Genomic DNA, 22,806 nt, shown 5'->3' with positions numbered 1-22,806 from the left:
TGTCGAGGCTCCTGTCTCATCCTTACCCCAAAAACACCCAACAAGAACAAAACCCTCCACCCCTTGAAACTACCCCCACACTACCCCCACCCCAACCAGTGCGCCATGCCTTTGCCTCCATGTGTCGTTGCGTGTGAGAGCAGCTAGGTGTCTATGTTCCAGAATTGGCCTTAGGAGGCTGTGCATCAATAAGTTGCAAGAGGGAGAGATACATTGGGCAGGTTATTTCCTTAAATTCTGTTGCCAAACCGTATGAAAGGATGCTGTGAATTGCGTAAGAGTGGCTTTGATGCGTTCCATACCCAGCGTGTACCATAGTTTATGTAGCCAGCCTGTGTGAGTGGGCCGAGTGCGTGTACCCGAGAGAGATTAGATGTGCTGAACAGCCGCGCTCATGACCAGACCCATTTGTCGTTCTCTGGTTGATTTCAGTGGGAATGTGAGTGCGCTAGGAAGCCCCAGTAGTGTGTAGGTGGAGAATCGGGGAATTTCGGTATTGAAGTGACTGACAATATCATTAAGGACAGCTGTCCTGTAGGCTGTGACCTCCCTGCAATCCCAAAGAAGATGTGTTAATGTGCTTTCTTCGTCACACCCTCTCCAGCAAGTCGGGCTGCGATTTCGGGTTGTGTTAGCCAATGTCGGATTTGAAAGTATTGAAATCGTTGTGGGGCGGTGATGTTGTAAAGCTGTGGTAGCTCTGTGAACTGTATGAACCCCTCGAGGTCAAAAAGATGACCCGCAGATCTGCAGTCTGACCTTCGCCACTGCTGGAACGTGTTCGCGTCCATCCCCGGGATGAAGTCGGGATTATCGAACAGTGGTGTAAATGGTGATGGGAAAGTAGTGAGCCCTCTTTTAGCTGCCACTGAGTCCCACACAGGCAGCACTGTGCGCGTTACGGAGGATTTCTCAAGGTATGTAGGTCTATTAGCGCGTTTTAAGAAATGTATCTTCCAAAGCTAGGTTTGCGCCATCGCCCTGTCTTCTCTGACTCGGGCCTGTACCACTCTACTAAATATCTCAATTGTTCTGCTTGGAAATATTGCTGTAGGTTGGGGATCCCCAGACCCCCCTCATCCGGTGCCCGATAGGACAAGCTTCTTCACATCCTTGGCTTTTTCCCAGCCCATATAAAGTGCTGCACCGCATCTTGCAGTCTCTTAATGGTGCCCACGGGGGGAATCACCGGAATGGTCTGAAAAATATATAAAAGTTTGGGGAGTGTGGACATTTTCACCCCAGCGATGCACCCCAGTAGTGATAGAGGCTGTTTCTGCCATCTCCTGAGGTCCCCTTGGATTTGGGAGGTGATGTTTGTGTAGTTCAGGGTGACTGCTCTGTGGAGGGGGGTGAGGATGATCCTCAGGTATGGGAGCTCCGTCTGGACCTGCAGGCCCCCGTAGATCGGAGGTGCTTCATGAGTGATATGTGAATTGCTGCCTAATGGTAGGATCATTGATTTCCCCCTGTTCATTTTGAGGCCCGACACCCTCCCAAAGGCCTCTACCTCTTCCAGGAAGGCAGGCACTGACTGCGTGGGATTGTTTAGGGCAACCAAGATATCATCGGCATATAAGCTGATTGGGTGGGGTCCCCCCCCAAGGTAATGCCAAGGATGTCCGGGTTGCCCCGAAGTCTCTGCGCTAGGGGTTCTACATAGAGCGCAAAGAGGAGGGGCGAAAGCGGGCACCCCTGTCTTGTGCCTCGCTGGATGTCAAAGGGTTTTGAGTAACCCTGGGCGTAGTACTACGCTACGCTAACGGAGCATACATAGTTTGTGCTGATTCGCACTCTGCAAATTGCACGATGTACAGTACAAAAACGGTGCTTCATCAAATAGCATAGCAGTTAAATCAACAAACATCCTCAGATGCTTTGATAAAGCAATTTTACTTGCAAAATATCCAATATCAAAATAATTCTACAAAGAGCCGCAGTTCAACTGGTCGTTACTAGATGTCCCTCATGAGTCAAATGAAAATGCATTGAAATTATTCTTACATCAAGCTGCAGTTCCACTACTTGTTACTAGATATCCCTCACAAGTCAAATGCAAAATCATTGAAACGCTTTCATCAAGCATTTGCAATTGACTCGTGAGGGACATCTAGTACCCACCAGTTGAACTGCAGCTCTTTGTAGAATTATTTTGATATTGGATACTATAATATTCACTGCCCACTGCTAATCTCATCCCATAATGCTTTGCAGGGCCTTTGTTTGGGATTGTTTTTTTGCCCATCATAACTGTGCTTGGGGTGGTCCTAAGAGGATAGGACCACCACCCAAATTGTTCAACAAGATGTGCTTTTTGTTTTCAAGGCATCTGCTTGGTTCTCTCCCTAGCTTAGGGAGGATCCCAATATCATCACATCTCCCACTGCTTGCTAATTTTCCAGTTTCACTTTTGTGAAAGTACTATGTGCTTTGTAGCATATAAAGATAGAGATACTTATTTTATGATAATGGGTACCCACTGTGCAAGATGTCATTTGCTATTATTTCACAGAGCAGACAAGTACACAAGTACAGTGCCATCAGCTATGCTATGCAGTTCTACGTGAGTACGTGTAGTTCAAAGTATACTACGTGCAGCTAGGTGTAGTGCTGCTACGCAAACTACGCCCAGGGTTAGTTTTGAGCCCAGGCCGTTGACACGGATACTTGCTCGCAGTTTATTGTAGCAGCTGGCAATCCATGCTCTAAAGCGTTCCCCGATGCCGAAGTGCACCAAGGTCTTCTCTAAAACCCCCCAGTCCATTCTGTCAAACGCCTTTTCGGCGTCTATAGACAGGAGCATGGAGTCTGACTGCACGTAATGGGCTTTGTCTATTAAGTGAAGGATGCGTTTAGTATTATCACTGCATTGTCTGCCAGGGATGAATCCGGATTGGTCCGGCTCTATGATTCCAAGGAGTCGTGGTCCAAGCCTGGAAGCTTGCACCCCAGTGAAGATTTTGAGGTTGAGGTTGAATAGGGAGATCGGTCTATAGGCAGCGCATTGAGTAGCATACTTACCCGGTTTAGGCAGTACAATGATATTGGCTTCTAATATGTCAGTGGGGATCGAGCCAGGCCCCTGGAATGAGTTGAAAAGTCTGGTAAGAAGCGGTGCTATTAATGGGCAGAAAGCTTTGTAAAAACCAGAGGAGAAGCCGTTTGGCCCGGGTGATATCAGGGGTTTGAGGTGGGATATTGCGCTGATCACCTCTTCTATTCTGATAGGTGCGTCAAGCGAGGCTGCGCCTACTGCATTAATAGCAGTTATCGCCGCTTCACACAGGAAGGCCTCTCCATTTTTGTCAAGAAAAGGATCTGCGCTGTATAAGGATGCGTAATATTCTCTCAGCTATCTGCTCATCATCGCTTAGCTTCTCACCCCGTCTTTTAATGGGATTATTGAGCCCTTTCACATTTAGGGTGATAACTTTTAGGGTGGCCTCTGTCATTTTGCATGTTGAGCAGGAGATAGCTTGATTCTAGGGGGGACGACCCCTACGTAATATCTCAATCGAGCTCATTTCCCCCACGGCACACTGGTTCCCTCCCCCCTCCCATTGCCCCAAGCCCATCCCGGACCCCCAGGTTCCCCATCCTAACCCCAACATTTATTGAACCCCTGACCCAGACCGCTCCTCCCCCCCATCCTAACCCCAACAAGAAAACCCCAATAAGTTACCATAGACCCAAGCCTGTATACTCGTGTCACAGGCCTGCGGTGAAGTTACCTGGTTGAGCGTGTAGCCTCGGTGATCCCCCCGACCCCCCACATTCCCCCAGACTAGCTTTGTAGTAATGCAATTGAGTCCCCATCTCGCAAACAGATCATGCAGTAGATGATGTGTCTCTTGTCACCGCATTCAGGGCCGAAGCCCATTCCTGTGACATTGTGGCTTGGCCTGGTTTCAGTTCTTCGAAGGGGAGTGTCTGTGGCCAACTCATTGCCACCCTCCTCTCGAGGGTTTCTGGGAGTGTTCTGGGGAGGTATTCATCTTGTTGTGTTCGAGACCCAGTAGAGCACAGGTTTCCTGAAGGGATCTCAGCTGTTGCAAGGTTCCATTCCATTTGAAAATCAGGCGGAAAGGGTGACCCCAGGAGTACGGTATTCCCTTGTCCCTCAGGAACGTCATGACAACTCTGAACGCTTAAAATGTTTGGAGCGTGATGGTCGGCCAATCTTGGAACAGTGCCACCGAGTGCCCCTGATATTGAAGAGGTTGCTTCAGACGCGCCTCTCGAAGGATCCTCTCTTTCAGTGGAAAGTCCGGCAGGAAGGCCAGGATATCCGGGGGGAGCAGGCGTGCGCCTCGCCAGACCTACTCTGTGTGCCCGGTCAATACGAATTGCAAAGTCTGTGGGTTCCTCTAGTATCTCCCGGAAAAGGCCCTGAAAATACTTGGTGATATCTGCTCCTTCTTCTTTGGATGGAACTCCTCTGACTCGGATATTATTGCGTCTGGACCTATTTTGTAAGTCCTCGGCGTGTGCCTGTAAGTCCACTTGTTGATTTCTAAGGCGGAGAAGTTCTTGTTGGAGGTGTTCGACTTCCTCGCTTCTGGTCTGAGTCTTCGAGGGACGCCACTTGCTCGCCTTTGCCATCCACATTGCAGTGTATCTCCCTCACCTCCCCGCCACCTCTTATTTGACGTGTGGAAATCCTCAAGCAGAGAGTTGAATAGGGTTTCAAGAAAGACCTGGTGATAAGCACCTCCTCGTCCCCTGTTCCATTTGATGCTTTGATGTTGTAGGGGAGGGAGGCCCTCTGTCCTCCTTAGGGGGGCCCTTAACAAGCATGTCAGTAAGCGTGCGTTCTCTCTTCGTTCTCGTGTTGGCCGTGATATGGCGTTGTCCGCTGAAGCTCTTCTCCCCCAATTTGCTTAGGCCGTACGTGGCCCTCACCGTGTGACCTGGTTGCTAGGGGCTGGCATGCTGGCCGGGGAGCCTTGTGTGGGAGCGCAGGTTTGTCCTTCTCGCTGATTTTGAATGTTGCTTGAGCGGGTATGGGTCTATATGTGGCCCCAGCCGTGAAACCAGGCTCCTCCTGACTGGTGTAGTGCAGGGCACTATGTGTGTTTCGGGCTCAGGCCGCAAGTGTGCTGGTGTCAAGGCCTACCCACGAGGGCCACTGTCTTCTGTTGCCAGGCCCCGCTTGCTCTCTGAGAAACAGGACCGGCCAACCGCACCCCCAGCCACTATTGAGTGGGCCGCAGATCTACCTCTTTCTTTACTCCTGAAGTAAGTGGGGGCACCCGCACTCCTCCGTGTGGGCACCTGTTAGGTGATTTGGTCCCATGCGCGCTCAGTCGGCATCCACGTGTTGGGCCCACCGTGTGCGCTGCCCTGCTGGGAGTGTCAGGTCCGGTGCTTCGCTTTTACTCTTAGCAGTGCCTAGCGGAGCCCAGGTGTGTCCGTTGCCAAGTGCGTATGCAAGGAAGGTGAAGGCCCTGCTGCCAAGCCACACTCAGACACCGCTCTCCCAGGGGCCTCACTGCTGTGCCTCGAAGTGAAGGGCAATGGGCCTCCCTCTCTCCGCTTCCCGGGCGCCCTTGAAGGAATAGCAGGGGTCGCACTATGCTGTCTTGCTGCTGCTTGTTCCTCCGCCCCCTCTCCGCTGCAGATACTTAGCGGTACCTGTATACAGCTCCGCTGGGGCTCGGTCCACCTCCGCGTTGCTTCAGCTCCGGGGTATTCCCCCGGGGACCGGCGCCGGACCCCTCAAAGTGGCACCAGGGAGGGCGGCATCCGGTCACAGCTCCATAGGCCCAGGAGCCACGGCCTCAGTTTTCACGCTCCCGTCAAGCAGCGATGCGCCCCGCAGTGCTGCCGGTGCTCCACCTGGGCTCCCGGTCTCGCCGCCACACAGCCGCCACCACTCCCCCGCAGCGTGGAGAGGCCGGAGGGCGGTGATGAACAGGGCACAGTAAATGCTGAGACCTCCTGCTGCTTAGCCTTGCGGAGTCCTTCGCAGTGACCGAGCGGCCCGGGTGCCATTTCGCAGCCTCGAGCTGCAAGTTGCTACAGGGTCATTCGGGAGTGCCGAGCTTCTCAAAAGTGCATTCCAGGTAGACTCCTCAGCTCTGTATCTCTCTCCACCAAAATCTGAGGGACAACCGGGGATATTATGCTCAAAATTGGCCCGGAGAGGTGTTTGGTGCGAGGAGCCTCGAGGTCCTATGTCCTCTCAGGTCACCATCTTGGCCACGCCCATCCTCTCAAATATTTTTTACATTTGTCAGTATTATCCACCAAGATGGGAGTTTCCTGGCTGGACTAGGAGATTGAGCTGGGCTGGTCTATTGTTTAGTTGTCTCACCTCTAACTTTAGAGCTTGAGATAGCACACTAGCCTGGCGGCCTACTAGTTGACAGCTGTGGTGCATCTGCGTAGCAAGAGCACAGATGGTGCGCCAAAGCCAAGCCTGTTAGCACCCTTTCAACCCTGGACATACCCAGCACCCCAAACACTCTCTTAAAACATCTCTTAAGTCAAACTGCTCTGTTCGTATCTCTTCCACCTCTGCTGCCCTCCATACAAGGTAGGGCCTGTTCTCAAATGTATTCACCTGCACCTCTCATGCATAGACCTGATTTCAACATTCCTTTTCTAGCACAAAACCTGCGAACAACATTTTCCAACCATATAATTCACTTTTCATGGGTCTCTCCTCCTACTCATGCTTTTCAACATCAGCCGTACAAACCACTGTGGCCACATTTAATGGAACAATACTGAGGTGCGCTCATTCTTTCCACAAGATGGAGAATGCACCAGAACAGCGCACGCTGCACATAAGATAAAGATAAAGGGCCTTCTGCGACTCTCACACATGCCCGGCAAGTACACAGCCCCTACACAGCTTTTACAAAGGGCCAGATGCTTAGCATTGCTTTTCAAATACACTCAAAATGCCATAGGCACAGTGTGAAATGCACCGCCAAATGATCCAAAGCGTGCTGCATGCCACCAAGGTTCTTTACTATCTCAACTGGGTTGACAGTTTGCTGTCACCAAAGTGTTCTTCCTTTGAAAAAGGTGCATTTCCTCTATGACATGTAGAGCGGGTGCAGGCCTATATCAGACAGAATTAAAAAATGTATAGCTCTGTAGTATTCAGAGACAAACAACTGGGTAATAGGACAATGGCTTCCAATAACACGGCACTGAGCACCTCTCTTCAGCCAATCTTTAACGATTGTTTGAAGAACAGGGCAACAGGAAGGTGTATTAAATGCCGACCATTAACCTTTCACCAGCTGCACACGGGGACGGCATTGGATAGATGGAACGCTGTGCTCCAGCAACCGCTCAAGTCATGCATACAGGCGCTACAACATGTTGTCCTGGAACTCTCGATTCCAATTCACACAATCTAACTACACACGTTACAGTTAACTCTCACCTCACCGTACCAAGTGCGTGTTTCCTGATTCGACACCAGAGTGCCCGCGCTGTAAGCTGGCTGATGCCAGCTTCTAACATATGGTGTGGGAGTGCCCACCACTACAGGTGTCATGGCTCGAGGTTACAGCCACCACAGCTGAACTTGCAGACCATATACTGTCAACTACCCCTGAATCCTGCCTGCTAGGCCTTCACCCTAAAGCAAAGGAGGGCAAACACTTACACCGGTCCATAGACCTTGCATACGTACTTTTCAAGTGACGAATAGCAACGTCTTGGAAAGCGGCCTCTGTGCAGGACACTAAGAGGCGGCTGCATACTCCCCTGCACAGTGTTATGTTATGTTATGTTATATGGATATTTATTGCGCGCACAACTACTCAAGAGTATCCTGGCGCGAAGCATAACCACAGAGAAGTCAAGAGCTGAACAGCAGAGCAAAACAACTTTAATAGGCTATGTTAAAAAGATGGGTCTTAAGGAGTTTCTTAAAGCAACCAAGGTCTCTAGTGTCCCTAAGAGTGAATGGGAGGGAATTCCAGAGGGCAGCGGCTTTGACCGAAAAGGATTGACCGCCCAATCTGGTTCGCCGGAAGCGGGGAACTACCATCCTTCGTTGGGAAGCCGACCTTAGGTGGCGGCTTGGGACATGGAAAGTCACTCTTTTCTTGAGGTAGGCAGGACCAGTATCGTGAAGGGCTCGATGCGTGAGTACCAGGGCCTTGAATTGGACTCTTTGGGCCACCGGCAGCCAGTGAAGAGTAGCCAGTTGATGTCTTATGCTGTTTCTTCTAGAAATACCCAGCAGGAGTCTTGCGGCAGCATTCTGGATAAGCTGAAGTTTATTAACCAGAAAGGAAGGGGAGCCCAGATACAAAGCGTTAGCGTAGTCCAAGCGGGACAATATGAGGGCCCTAGCGACCGTTTCTTTAGCTGGCTGGGGTAAGAGAGGAAAGAATCTACTCAGAGATCTGAGGGTCCCGAAGCAGGCACCCGTCAATCGCTTGATCTGCTCTGCGAACCTCAGATCTTCGTTAAACCATATGCCCAGATTCTTGGCTGGGCCACCTTCAGAGAGGGGACGGGGAAAATCAGGTGGCCAAATTAATTCAGTGAATTGGCTTGGAAATTGGCCGTATAGTAAAATCTCTGATTTTCCCTCATTGCATTTAAGTTTGGCATGAGCTAACCAGGTGAAAACGGCAGCCAGGCATTTTAGTGCGACATCAGTTTCTAATGTTGTGTTGCCCCATGTAAACAGGAGCTGGGTGTCATCGGCATAGGCCATAATTTTTGCACCCAGCTCCTCGGCCAGGTAGATCAGCGGGGTCATATAGATGTTAAAAAGAAGTGGGCTCAAAGTAGAGCCCTGTGGGACCCCTGTCTGAACAGACCTGGCCGAAGAAGAGTACGGGGGCATCCAGACTTGTTGATAGCGGGAGTCCAGGAAAGATTCCAGCCAGGACCACACAGCCCCAGTGATGCCAATCTCAGTGAGGCGGGCCAGGAGGAGTTGGTGAGGAACCGTATCAAAGGCGGCAGAGAGGTCCAATAAAATTAGCGCCGCTCTGCCACCCTTGTCCGTACACTCCCTAATGGCTTCCACCACCTCCACCAAAGCTGTCTCAGTGCTGAAGGATGACCTAAAGCCCGACTGGGCTGGATGTAACGCACCAGATTCCTCCACAAAGGCATTTAGCTGCCGAAAGACAACCTTTTCGCAGACTTTCGCCAGTGCCGGGAGCAGGGAGATGGGGCGGTAGTTGGCTGCAATAGCGGGGTCTGCCGAAGGTTTCTTCAGGAGAGGCAAGAGTTTGGCTTGCTTCCACTGCTTAGGTACCACTGCCGATTGTAAAGACCAATTGATCAAAGTAGTGACCTCAGAGCCTACACAGTCCGCTACTCCCGCCAGAACTCTTGCCGGGCAGGGATCCGAGGGGGAGCCTGATTTTAAAGATTTTAGAAGTGTTAGGGTGTCCAATTGATCCACCATAGTGAATTTGGTAAGGCAGCTACTAGCGGGGGCGCCGGGTGCCAGCTCCGGGGGGAGTGAGGCAGCAGTACTCATAGCTAATCCCTCTTCAATAAGCCTGATTTTATTGATAAAGAAAGAAGAGAGCTCCTCACACCATTCGGCGGAAACCGGGATCTTTTTATGCTCCGCTATAGGTGAAAGAAAGCTTTGAACTATAGCAAAGATTTCCTTATCGTTGTTATCTGCTTTTAGGATCCTAGCCGCAAAGTAAGCCCCTTTCGCAGTCTTGACTGCTGTGTAGTACTCTCTTTGGGCTACACGAAGGTCTGCTTTAGTTTGCGGGGAGTATGCAACCCTCCAGAGCCGCTCCAATTTTTTGCAAGACCATTTTAGTTCTTTTAATGCTGGCGTGTACCAGGGTTGGGAAGGAAGCACGCGTTGGGAAATGTTCCGAGCCGGTTTGGAGGCAGTCACAACCCCCCGACTGACCCAGCTGTTGAAAAGATCCACTTGGCTCTCTAGGTTGGTGGACCGGTCAATTTGGGAGTGCATGAGGGCCTCCACCAGTCCAGGAATATTAATTTTTCGTGCTAAAGGGCCTGACTGGGTGGGAGGGTGGTGGGATGACAATGTCACATACCAGGAGAAAATAATCACAGCATGGTCGCAGTGCACGAGCAGAGGCCAACACACTACACATGCTACTCACTAGAGGAGTGGGGAGAGTGGATGGGGGTGTGGGAAAGAAGGATCTGCTTTCATGGCTACCCCCACTTTTTCCTGGTTTCATGCTATTTTCCTGACCAGCCTGACTGAGATCCTGCTAATCAGGACCCCAGTCACTGTGCTCCTTCCTAAATTGCCTATGGTGAGTACCTTGGTACATTCCTAATTGGCTGCTGGTGTACCCTTGTACGTCCCTAGTATATGGTACTAGGTACCTAGGGCCTAGGTACTCCAGGGGACCCCCATGGGCTGCACCATGTGTTATGCCACCCATAAGGGACCCTCCAAACTCTGACCACAGGCCGGCCAATGCAGTCTGTGTGAGTTGGTGCTTGCACCTCTCACAAAAGATATGTCTCCTTATATCCAACATCCCTGCACTTGAAACCTATTAGTCACCCCTTTAGCAGGCCTTTCAGTCCCAAAGGCTGGGTGCTTGGTTCCGAGTGTGAGGGTGGCCCTGCATGAGCAGACAACCCCTACAAACCCCGGAGTCCATTCTCAGGTATTGAACATAAATCAGCCATTATGATGTAGCGAGACCATCTCTAACCTGGCTGGAAAGAATCTGTGTGTGTTTGGTATCAGACATGCTGGCATCATACCCCAACACAGTATCTGGTGTTGGAGGAATGATTCCATCTATGGCAGGGCTCCTCCGGGATGTACTCCATGCTCTCCGGACCGATCTTACAGAGCCTGACAGCAACCTAGGCCTGCTGCCTACAACAGACATTATTCTGCCCTCCTGCTGCTGGGCCAGGCCCGAGCAGGGGAAGGTAGGACAATCGGTTTCCTGTCACAGGGACCATCTCCCAGACAAGATTTAATGTATTAGGTAGGGGTGGGGGCTCCTGCCAGCGCCACATAGTCTGCTGGAAGGGCCCATTTAGTGCCCTTCTTGCATACTCCAGTTCAAACCAGCTCAGGGAGCTGTTAGCTCCAGCACTGGCACAAACCTGGACAAACAACATGGGAGTATCGTCCCCACTGCCCAACCCCTCCTCCGAGAGGGACCTCTAAATCCTCCCAACCCTCACCTTCAGGTACTTAATGACTTACCTGTGGACGGGTCCCTAGATTCGTCATGGGATTTGAATCAGATATAACTCCGCGTCCTGTTCAAATCATCTGGACATCGTGACCGAGTCAGACTGACCGCCTCAAACTTCGTTTCAGGAACAGAGAAGACTTTGTCTGCTCAGGACCTCTTCGTTCTGCGAGTCGCTGCATCATCAGTGTCCGTGCTCCATACAGGTTCCATCCTGGGCCTGTGGCCATCCAAAGACATCCGAAGGAATCTCCCTTGGAGTGAAGGAATCACTCCCCTGTGTCTGCAGGCACCGCAACACAGCTGACCTCATCGCTGATCCTAAGCTCCTACAGACTCCAACAGGTTCAATAACATACAAGACAGTTCTACAACGTCTTCGAGGCCCGCACTGTTTTCAGACCTAGTCTGAGGATCCCTCATCGACACTGGCCGAACCGAGTCTTTGTGCATTTCGTCAGCTGTATTGCATTGAGTTAGGGAGTGTCTGTAATGAATAACTATTTTTGTTATAACTACACTGTGTGGTTCTTTTTCACTTAATCTACAGTACCGGATTAGATACTGGTGAAACAAGCTGCTTTACACTCCTCCTAGACTAAGCATGAAGGCTGCTTTCCACAGCTACCACTTAGAAAGCTTTCTAAGGTTGTCCATATAGGTAGGTGGAATCTGACTACATGGTTATCCCCACTTTTTGCCTGGTGTTTTGCTGGTTTTCGATTTGGTTTGACTGGGATCCTGCTAATCAGGACCCCAGTCTATCTGCTTTCCCCCCGCTGGCCACTAAGAAAACAGTGACTGTGGCTCTCATACTATCGCGGCTGGACCACTGTAATATCCTCCTCGCAGGAATCAATAAAACCATCCTGAGGAGACTACAGGTAGTCCAGCACGCAGCAGCTAGACTGGTCCAAGGGCTTCCGCGTAGAGCATCGGCCTCGCTGCCCTGAACACCCTCCACTGGCTCCCAGTTCATAAAATAATTTTGTTCAAACTACTACTGACGACTTTTAGAGCACACCGTCATTTGGGCCCAATATATTTTCAGCAAGATTCAAGCATATACTACTGCAAGAACACTATGTTCTAGTGCTGCGAGCTTGCTCAAAGTGCCGGGCTTCAGATTAGTAACTAGAGACGGGAGATCAGCCACCGTACTGAGAGCAAAGGCTTGGAACTGTATGCCGAAGGAACTTAGAGTAATTGAACAGGAGGGGCAGTTTAGAAAGGCATTAAAGACATGGATCTTTGGACTATCTAATGCCTGCTGCCTAGACCTAATCTAGGTCTTATTCTACACAATTGATCCTTGTCATTGACAGCGCCAGGAGACTCTGTTAGGAGTGACAGTTGCGCTATATAAGACTCACTTTTCAATTCATTTCATTCCATTTCAAAAAGGTTGTTCATGTACTTTAGGTATACTCCAGATTGGATTCTGGGGTACCCTTTTAAGTCCCTAGTATATGGTATACTATATACCCAGGGCGTAGGTACCCCAGGGGCCTCTCAGGGGCTGCAGTATGTATAATGCCACCCCTGGGAGACCATTCAAAATGACACAATAGGTCTGCTACAGCAGTCTGTGAAGGTGGTGTACGCACCCCTTACTTACATATAGGTTCCCTATATCTATCCATATCACTGCACATTTAAACCTATCAGTCACCCCAGACCGTCCTGCTCCCAGCAGAAGAGGTCGCTCCACACGCAGCTCCCTGCCTCGCCTGGTATCGTAGCGCTTACCGCCAGACTGCTGAGTGCCTATCTCGCCTTGCACCCACAACTGCTTTAGCCTGAATAATTATTTATTAGAGTTTGTAGCGCGAGATTGCCCCGCCTGTTTATTATTATTTATTAAATTGCTGATGTAAATTAGATCGTAGCGCTTGATTGCCAAGGTGTGCTTGTACGATATTTGAACTTGTGCTGTGCTGCCTGCAGACTTATTTGTGCCTGCTTGTGCCGGCGCCACTTCCATTTGCATCGCGCTAATTCCAATTGTGTCCCAATCCTGTTGCGATATTGGCTTGCTGCCATTTTGTTTTTGTTGTTGTTGTTGTGCCTCCCTGCCCTGATCTCCACCCCGCTCCCGCCTCCCAGCTGATCCTCCCTCGCCCCTCCCCTTCCACTATCCACATATGACAGATGCCTAGGCGCGCAGCGTTCACGCGCAGCGGTCGCCCCCCATGCGCGCCGAAGTTGCGCCAAAGGTAAGCCCGTCTACGCCCGTCCGCGCCTGGACCGCGCCCAGCGCCAGACCCCCTGGTCCACGCAAATCCCATTCCACCTGCATAATATACGACGCCGCACCCTCTCAGCACTTAACCCCGGCCCACTCCCTAACTGCTACCAAGCCGCTCCAGGACACACCCATGGACCCTTCACCTGCCACTCCTGCAAGTTCGACTGCATCAGGACCCACACCAAATCCACAAACTCCAAACAGAGCTCCGACACTAACCACTTAAAGTGCTTACTGCTCAACACCCGCTCAGTCCACAGACACTCCATCGAACTCTGGAACCTACTCGACACTACATCGCCGGACGTCGCCTTGCTTACAGAAACATGGATGAACGCCTCATCAGCCCCCGACATCGCCATAGCCATCCCAGACACCTACAAGATCATCCGAAAGGACCGCATCAACCAAACAGGAGGAGGCATCGCCATCGTCCATAAGAACACCATCTGCATCACGACCAGCTCCGACGATAACCTCGCTACAGCCGAACACCTTCACTTCCAGATTCACACCGACCCCAAAACCACACTCAGAGGCACCCATATCTACAGACCCCAAGGACCCCGCTCACAATTCAGTGAAGACATCGCTGACTTCATCAGCCCACACGCCATCCCATCCGAGAACTACATTCTACTGGGAGACCTCAACTTCCACCTGGACAAGAAAAACGACAACAACACCACCACCCTTCTGGACAACATGGCCAATCTCGGACTCAAACAACTCGTTGACACCCCCACCCACTCAGCCGGCACACGCTTGACCCTATCTTCACCTCCAGCAAGCACATCTCCTTCGATCACAGCTCTCCATTGGACGGACCACAGCTGCGTTCACTTCCACTACAAAAAATCCACGTCCCATAACCCCCCACAACCTATTCCCCGAAGAAACTGGAACAAAATCACCACCGACCAGCTCTTCTCGTCGCTTCAACAAAACACTCCTGCCAATTCATCGGACCCAAACCAAGCAGCCACCAACCTCACACAATGGATCACCCACAGCGCAGACGAACTAGCACCCTTGAAAAACCATCTAATCAAGCAAGAGAACAAAAAAGCCCCCTGGTTCAACGAGGACCTTAAGAAATCGAAGAAGTTCTGCCGGACTCTCGAGAAAACCTGGAGAAAAAAACCCTACCACTGACAACCTGGCCTCCTTCAAGAACGCCACCCGCAAACACCACCAACTCATCCGATCCACCAAGAAATCAGCATTTAAGGATTGACTTGACAACAATGCCCAAAACAGCAAGGAACTATTCAACATCATCAAAGAATTCACTAACCCCTACGCAGGCACTAACAACATCACCCCCTCCCAAGACCTCTGCGACTCTCTATCATCATTCTTCCACAACAAAATCGCCGAAATACATAACAGCTTTCAAAACCAGTCCGAAGGCCAGCCCACTCCACCCACCTACGAACCAAAACCCCCCTCTAACAACCTTTGCGCCTGGAACCCAATCACCACTGAAGACGCCATCCGCCTGATGAATTCCATCCACTCAGGATTGCCTACCGACCCTTTTCCCCACCACATCTTCAACAAAGCAGACTCCATCATCGCACCCCATCTCCGAGACGTCATCACCTGCTCCCTCAACTCCGCCACCTTCCCAGAAAACTGGAAACATGCCGAACTCAGCGCCCTTCTGAAGAAACCCAAGGCTGACCCAACCGAACTTAAGAACTACCGCCCCATCTCGCTCCTCTCATTCCCCGCCAAAGTCATTGAGAAAGCCGTCAACAGTCAGATCGCCGCCTTCCTCGAATCCAACAAATCCCTCCACTCCTCTCAATCAGGCTTCTGAGCCAAACACAGCACCGAAACCGCCCTCATCGCAGCAACAGATGACATCCGAACACTACTGGACAACAGAGAAACAGTTGCTCTCATCTTACTTGACCTCTCCGCAGCCTTCGACACAGTCTGTCATAGCACCCTCATACAACGCCTCAGCAACATCGGAGTACAAGGAAAGGCATTGGACTGGATCATATCGTTCCTCACCGGAAGAACCCAGAGAGTCTGCCTCCCCCCTTTCAAATCAGAGGCCACCGAAGTCATCTGCAGCGTACCAAAAGGATCATCACTCAGCCCCACCCTCTTCAACGTATACATGAGTCCCCTTGCATCCATAGCGCGCCAACACAACCTCAACATCATCTCCTACGCAGACGACACCCAGCTGATCCTCTCCCTCACAAAAGACCCAAACACCGACAAAACCAACCTACACGAAGGAATGAAAGAAGGAGCCGAGTGGATGAAGAACAGCCGTTTAAAACTAAACTCGGACAAAACAGAAGTCCTCATCTTAGGACCATCCCCCTCTGCCTGGGACAACTCATGGTGGCCACCAGCCCTCGGAACCGCCGCCATACCTACGGACAACGCACGTAATCTGGGCTTCATCCAAGACTCCTCCCTCTCGATGACCAGACAAGTCAACGCCGTCTCATCATCGTGCTTCAACATCGTACGAATGCTCAAAAAAATCTCCCGTTGGATCCCCACCGAAACAAGAAAGACAGTCACCCACGCACTGGTCACAAGCCGATTGGATTACGGCAACACCCTTTATGCCAGAACCACAGCCAAACTACAGAAAAAACTCCAACGCATCCAAAACGCCTCAGCCAGGCTCATTTTGGACATCACTCGGCAAGCTCACATTTCCGACCACCTGAAAGACCTCCATTGGCTCCCTGTCAGCAAGAGAATAACGTTCCGTCTCCTCACCCACGCACACAAAGCCCTCTACGACCTGAATGCCTCAACACGCGTCTATCCTTCTACACCCCCTCCCGCCATCTACGATCGTCCAATCAAGCCCTCGCCGCAATCCCGCGCATCCACAGATCCACCATGGGGGGGGAGATCCTTCTCCTACTTAGCGGCTAAAACCTGGAATTCTCTCCCCACCCACCTCCGCCTCACTCAGAACCACCTCTCTTTCAGAAAGCAACTAAAAACCTGGATATTCGATAAGTAAATTCACCTCCCTCCCTCAAGCGCCTTGAGACCCTCTGGGTGAGTAGTGCGCTATACAAATTTTTGAACTTGAACTTGAACTTTATGGCAGGCCTTATCAATCCTATAGGCAGGGTGCTGGGTTTTATGAGAGAGGGTGCTCCTGCATGAGCAGAGCAACTGTGCAGCCTTTGGAACCTCTATTCCGTGGTTGTTTGTGATGCAGCCAACCATATACTCTCAAGTGCATTATAATCTCGCAGTAAATGCTAACTTTAAAAAGCCTGCATGGAAACATACCTCCACACCAGTAACTGGTGTGGGAGATATGATTCCACCCTCCTAGAGGGAGAAAGATGACAGCACCGATACCAGCTTTCTCGACCCTGGCATCACAAGATGGATGCTGCCAGCCACAGACACGCGTCTGCCCTCCTGCTGCTGCCGGCAGGGGAGGCTGGACAATAGGTATCCTGTCACAGGCAGGTGTGACCACCTCCAAAAGAAGCTTTAGTGTGTTGGGGCTGGGTGGGTGCACTCAGAGAGCCTTGATGTCTGCACTGGGGGCACATTTGGTGTCCCTGTGCATAGTCCAGCTCAAACTGGTTGCAGAAGCTATCAGCCACGAAAAGCTATCTGCCACCCCTCTGACCTGACCCTCCCATAGGTGGGTCCCCAGAGTTTTTCCCATCCCTTCCTTGGGTATTAAGTAGGAACCCCTGGCTACAGGACTTTAGATATTACCTGGACTAAACCCTGCTACAGAAACCAAGTATCCTTTGACTATCTACTCTTTGCTGGACAACTGAAGAATCTCCCTTGGTGTAAAGGGTGCAAGGCAAGCACCTCCACGCATCTGACCAGTTTGCATCTACGCAGCTCCTGAAGGACTCCGAAGATTTTACATCACAGGAGGTGGGTTCCTAAGCTTCCCCGAGGCCGACCAGTGCTCTCAGCAAACCTGAGACCCGCAGCCCTTGTGGGGACCGTGCAACCCGAATCCCTAGACACCATGCACATTTGCAGCAGCATATGCTTTTTGGCGATCCCTGAGGCTGTGCTTTTGTGGGCTGGTATTTTATGATACCTCTCATGGTCCCTTCACGATCCCTGCTCTGTTCTACCTGTGGGTCCCTGTGAAGGTAGCTTTGACTTTCCGTGGGCTTTCCTGGTTGCTCCAAAAGTGCCCTGACTCTCCATAGCTTAGGGAGTCGCCAGGACTTTGCCGAAGCATCTTTTCTCTAATGTCGTGGGTTGCAGTTACCAAGGCTTGTTGGTCTCCAATCCAAATACTGACCCCCCAGCACTCAACATCCTTCATGGAACAGCTCGCCTGCGCTCTTTGGTCATTGTCGACATCTCCTGGTCTCAGTGGCAGAAGAGTCAAGCTTCACCTCTTCGCACCTGAAACACCTGACATCGGTGGCATTCGTCAACGGAGCCCCTGGTCACTGGCAAGTGACCCAGACTCTGTCTCCTCTGCTTTCAGGTTCTTCACAGCTCCAATCCAGGCTTGGATCACATGGGCACTTTTCCTCTTCAAGGCAGCAGCACTTTGCAGCATCACGCCATTGAAAACAACGAAGATTCCCAACACCATTTGACACCTATGCACCGGCTTCCCTGGATTAGGTAGCACAAGTACTCCGGTTCTCACATGGGTGCTGGCCTTAGAACCTTCGAAGTTTGAAAGGGTTTGCTCAAAGTCCTCTCCTAAGTGTCCTTATTCGTTAAAATTCCAACCGCGACTTTCCCATAGGATTGTAAAGAGCTCTTGGTTGTGTTCTCACACTGCAAGCGTCCCCAGTGGGTCCTCTGTGTCAATACCTTGGGTGATTCCTGGTGACCCCAGCGATTCTACGTGCTCCAGGCACTGTGTCTAGTCAAATCGTGGTTGTTATACCACTTTCTTAATATATGGTTTGTTTTCCCCCTGGGGCCCACTGTGTATTGTGCTATTTACTGTAGTTCTATTGCTTTAATATTGTGTGCCTTGTTCTCTAATCTCATAAAGAGGTTAGTAGAGAGTGTTTAGAAATAAATACCTATATTTTATATACCTTGTGTGGTTCTCCTTTCATTTGGTCATTCAGGAGGTTATAGACTGGTAAAACAAGCTGCTTTACATTCCTTTGAGACTTAGCCTGAAGGCTGGTCTCCACAGCTACCACTAGGATAGCTTTCAATAAAGGTTGTCTTTATCCTAATCATCAATAAGGGTCGTTTGGACTGGTGCAAGGTGCCCACTATAACTAGTGGACAGCATATACCAGGCCACATTTTCACAATCCAAGCCACAGGGTAGTCTGGATTGGTGCTACACTTAAATAAGTGTGCACCATATACCAAGCCAGCCTCTCACAGGGGGGAACTGGGATATGTATATCTTTAACACAGAAGCCAAGAATGATATTCGACCCACATTAAGAAACTACGTCTGCGACCTCATGAATGCAGCATTTATGTACAATTGTACCCAAGTATGATGTATATCCTCCTGCTCATGTGATTTCTGTTCCCCGGTGGATGGCGGGGCCGGGACCCGCGCGTGTACATGGCATGGATTAGACATCATGTTGCTCTACCCTTATGAGCTCTCTGCAACCTCCCGTTACACCTACTTCCTTATAATTTACTGTTTTATTGACGCACTGTCTGCTGTTTAGGATTGGCATGTTTTATTGTCCTCACTATCCTCCAAACCTTGTGATCATTCTTTACCTTAGCCCCTTCGCTGCAAGGCCTTTCGCCGCCCTGTGCCACTCCCTTTTTTGGTTATTTGGGATAGTTTGCGCTTAGGCACCCGTACCTTTTTGTCCACATAAGGTATCCACCCCTAATTAAAGCCCTTTTCTTCCAACATCCTGAGGATTCTAAAGGTACACAAGGTTTGTTAGATTCTCCTAGAGAGGACGAAGAAATTTGGCAAAATTCAGCAATTTTTTTATTGTAATGGGAAAAAAGTGCGGCATTAGACAGCATCTGTTTCTTTCCCTGCAAATGGTATCAACGATAAAATCACCATTTTCCCAGCTTTCAGGAACAGGCAAACTTTTGTCAGGAAACCAATATTTCCTACACTGTTTTGGCATTTTACTGGGAAATAGCCTATTTTTTCTATTTTTGGTGCTTTCAACCTCCTTCCAGTTAGTGGTAGAAATGGGTGTAAAATGAATAATGGATTCCAGAAAGCTATAAATTCATGAAAAAAACACATAATTCTGAATTTAGCAAGGGGTCAATTCTGTACACCCTTCAAGCCTTCAAGCTTTTCCTATAGAAAGTAACAGTTGAAATAAATATTGAATTTGAGTTCAAAACAACATATATTTGTGCCTACATTTTCACCTGTAACTTCTTCTAACTATGCTAGATTTTTTAAAGCAATATACCGTTATATTTGCAGGACCCTTCTGGTAGCGGGGATATATTGGGGTTGTAGGTTCATCAAGAACCCGAGATACCCAGAGCCAATGACTGATGTGCACCTTGCAATGGTTATTCATTGTGTCCCGGGTATACTGCAATTCATTTGGTGAAAAAAAGGGTGAAAAATAGGTATTAAGAAAACCTACATATTTCTCATATTGGGGACAAGATTTGGAGTTTAGAAGCAACGGTTATTTGAATTCTCTGAATTTGTGGGTAGCAATGCCAGCATGTGAATTAGTGGGCATTTTTCAAAATGTCTTTTTTTTTACACACTGTCTTACATTTGGAAGGCAGAAATGCATAGTAAAACACTTGTTCTACTATTCTGGGTTCCCCTAAGTCTACCAATAAAAACAGTACCTCACTTGTGTGAGTAGGCCTAGTGACCGTGACAGGAAATGGGTCAAAACACAACATGGACTTTTTTTAAAACTAGACACAAAGCAATGTAGTCACATCATTTTTTGCAAGGAAACTTGACCCTTTTTTTCGCAATGTGCCTACCTGTGGATTTTGGACCCTAGTTCAGCCAGCACGTAGGGAAACATAGGAACAGAAATTGCCCAAAACGTACTGTGGAGATTTCAAAATTATCGATCACAAAAAGACATGGTTTTGCGAGGGAGTCACCTGTGCTTTTGGTCAATGCCTTGGCGGCCATCTAGGGAAACCTACCAAAGCCAGACATTTCTAAAAAGTAGACACCTGGGAGAGTCAAGGGAGTTGTGGCTGGTGTGGATCTCCCAGTTTTCTTACCCATTATCCCCTACAAACCTCACATTTTGCTACTAAAAATTATCTTTTCCTCACATTTCTGTTTGGGATGACCATGCCGGCACAAATTTCCTACCATCCAACTTTCCCTTTAAAAATTAAAAATAATACCTAACGTGTTTGTGTGTCCAGTGCAGAATCGCCTAAAAATGTAAAAAACAAATATGGGGCTTAGAGCTCACTGTGCTATTTCCTCAGTCTCTATATTTTTGGCCTTTCCCAGTCTCAGACCCGTGGCCACCCACACAAGTGAGGTATCGTTATTATAGGGAGACCGAGGGGAACACTGGGCGGTAGGAAATTTGTGCTGGCATGGTGAACTCACACAGAACTGTCAGGAAAATGTAATTTGTTAGCTAAATTTAATATTTGCAGGATATTCTGGGTAAGAGAGCATTGGGGAATCCATGCAAGCAACATATCTTTGGACTCCCCCTGAGTCTAGTTTTCAGAAATGTCCACGTCTGGTAGGTTTCCCTAGATGGCCGCCGAGCCAGGGAGAAAAAACGTAGGTGGCCACCTTGCATAATCAGGTAATTTTGTGACAGATAATTTTGTTGTCTCCACAATATGTTTTGGGACCCTCCCTGTCGCAGGCCCTTGGCCCTCCCACACAAGTGAGGTAGCATTTTTATCAGGAGAGCTGGGAGAACTCTGGGTAGTAGGAAATGTGTGTGGGCTTGGTGATCCCACAACTTTCCCACACAGAAATGTGAGGAAAATGTGATAGATTGGGAGCACCTGCGTTTTTGGTCCTGGCCCGCAGGCCATCAAGGGAAACCTACTAAGCATAGACATTTCTGAAAACAAGACACCAGGCAGAGTCCAGGGATAAGAGGCTTGCATGGATCTCCCAAAGTTTTCTTATCCAGGATCCCCTGCAAAGCTCAAATTTAGCTAAAATGTCACATTTTCCTCACATTTCTGTGTGCCAAGGTTGTGAGATCACTGCGCCGGCACAAATTTCCCAACACCCAGCGTTACCCTCAGTCTCCTGATAAAAATGTTGGGAAACAGCCGTAACAACGCATGTCTTACATTGCATGCCTTTACAACGCGGTTGTTACAATGACCGCGTTGTTACAATGCGAACATTACATCGCAAGTCGTTTCAACGACTTGCTGCAGGGGGCGCACTGGTGTTGGATTTAGAATCCAACACCTTCCCCGCTGCTGCACAAACTGGAGTAGGAATACTATTTTTTACTATTTACTATTCCTAAGTCCAATGTTGAAAAGACTTGCAATGTAATAGTTTGTGTTGTAACAACGCTGTCGTTGTAACAACCTCGTTGTAAAGGCATGCGATGTAACCCATGCGAAGTTAAAGTATACATTCAAAAATGATACCTCACTTGTGTGGGTGCCCAAAGCAGAGTCAGCCTACTAATTTATATTAAAAAAACAGCCCTTTTGTACCCTCTTTGGTTACCCCTCAGTTTTTCATTTTATACGTTTTTAGGTTGTCCGTTTTGGGCACCCACACAAGTTAGGTATCATTTTTATCAGGAGGCCGAGGGGAATGCTGGGTGATGGGAAATTTGTGCCGGCAGGGTGATCCTACAAATTTTCCACACAGAAATGTGAGGAAAGTGTGACTTTTTAGCTAGATTGAAGTGTTGCAGTATATTTTGGGTAGGAAAATGTTGGAGGATTCATGCAAGCCACACCGCCAGCCAAGCACCATCCATGTACACTGCCAGCAACACAACATCCACGCACATCGCCAGCCAAGCGACAGCCCACAGACACCGCCAGCAAAGCGAAAGTCTCATACACACTGCAAGAAATGGTCCATCCATGCAGACCGATAGCCAAGCGACAGTCCAAGCACACTGCCAGCCACGCACTAGTCAACACACCCTGCCAGCTAAGCGCAAGTCAACACACACCGCAAGACATGGTCCATCCAGGCAGACCGATAGCCAAGCGACAGTCCAAGCACACTGCCAGCCACACACTAGTCCCCACACCCTGCCAGCTAAGCGCAAGTCAACACACACCGCAAGACATGGTCCATCCAGGCAGACCGATAGCCAAGCGATAGTCCAAGCACACTGCCAGCCACGCACTAGTCCACACACCCTGCCAGCTAAGCGCAAGTCAACACACACCGCAAGACATGGTCCATCCAGGCAGACCGATAGCCAAGCGACAGTCCAAGCACACTGCCAGCCACGCACTAGTCACCACACCCTGCCAGCTAAG

At 49.7% G+C, this 22,806-nt stretch overlaps 1 protein-coding gene across 1 annotated transcript in view; it reads right to left on the bottom strand.

Annotated features, from left to right (window-relative positions):
• The window catches only part of LOC147737216 (uncharacterized), a 30,801-nt gene that overhangs the window by 3,626 nt on the left and 4,369 nt on the right, over positions 1–22,806 (bottom strand). The window lies entirely within an intron of this gene.

This window comes from Lissotriton vulgaris, chromosome 1_1, assembly GCF_964263255.1.
Source record: "Lissotriton vulgaris chromosome 1_1, aLisVul1.2, whole genome shotgun sequence".
Classification (NCBI taxonomy): Eukaryota; Metazoa; Chordata; class Amphibia; order Caudata; family Salamandridae; genus Lissotriton; species Lissotriton vulgaris.
The sequence above is the reverse complement of the archived record's forward strand: the minus strand, read 5'-3'. Positions and strand labels throughout refer to the sequence as shown.